Here is a 1,193-nt window from a genome sequence, read left to right on the forward strand (position 1 = left end):
GAAATGGTGCACGGTGGATGGGCAATGCCTGGAAGTGTGTGCGCCTGTGCTGTAAATGCACTGCAGGTGGAAAACTTTGTGCCTCAAAAAGGCTGTGTGTTTGGGGGTAATGCCTGTGTGTACAGGCATGGAGTATGTTGTACATGCTGTATGCATGCAGGTGTGTGCCTGGCAGCAGTGCCTGTATGTGGGTGTAGTTGTACCTTCAGTGTGCTGGGAAGAGGCAGCTGGGAGCAGCCAGCATGTGCCCTCCTTCTGGCAGTGTCCCAAGGGCCTGTTTGTGCAGCCTGCTGGGGTCTCACCTGATTCTTCCCACCCAGACACAGTAACCTGGGAGGGGACAGAATTGTGTGTGCATGTGCCAGAATGATTGTGTGACTGCATGATGTTATGTGTCAAAATGTGTTCACCTGCCTGTGTCACAGGTGTTTCTGTCTGCCTATGTGATGAGTGTGAGGCTGCAGAGGTACGGGTTAGGCTGCGTGCACGCTAGACTCTCTGTGCATGGGTGGGTGCAATTGTGTGTCAGAAATGTGGGTCTCCGCTTGTGTATCAGGGTGTGCGACTGTGTGTGTCTGTGCTTCCAAGCATCAGTGTGACTGATTTCTACAGACAGTGTGCAGTGCTGTGTGTTAGCCTGGGTTTGCTCCAAACCCTGTTCGACAGTGTGACTGCATCTCGGATGGTGCACGTGTGATGTCCCGGTGTCCAGAGCCACCTGATTGCTTGTGATTTCTTGGGTGCTAGCGTGTACGTCTGTGATAGCAAGTGTGCAGCCTGCATGTGCCTGTGTGATGATGGGTGGGTGTGCCAGCCTGTTTGTGCCCGTGTGACAGCACATGTGCTAGCCTACGTGTGCTTGTGTGACATGAGTGTGCCAGCCTGCATGTGCCTGTGTGCTGGCAGGTGTGCCAGCCTGTGCCCACCTCCGTGACAGCGGGTGTGCTAGCCTATGCGTGCTTGTTGTAACATGAGTGTGCCAGCCTGCGTGCGACTCCGTGACAGTGGGCGTGCCCGCCCACACGCATGTGTGCGCCTCTCTGGGCGTGGCAGCCCGCGTGTGCCTGTGCCCCCGCAGGTGTGTCCCTGCGTGCCCCCGGGTGCGGCGCCTCGGGCGTGCAGCCTGCGCGTGTGCCCGCGGGGGGCGGCCCTGAGTCACGCCGCGCGTGTCCGCCGCCCTGCGCACGGGGCGC

This window comes from Gavialis gangeticus, unplaced genomic scaffold, assembly GCF_001723915.1.
Source record: "Gavialis gangeticus isolate Ggan-Ray unplaced genomic scaffold, GavGan_comp1, whole genome shotgun sequence".
NCBI lineage: Eukaryota > Metazoa > Chordata > Crocodylia > Gavialidae > Gavialis > Gavialis gangeticus.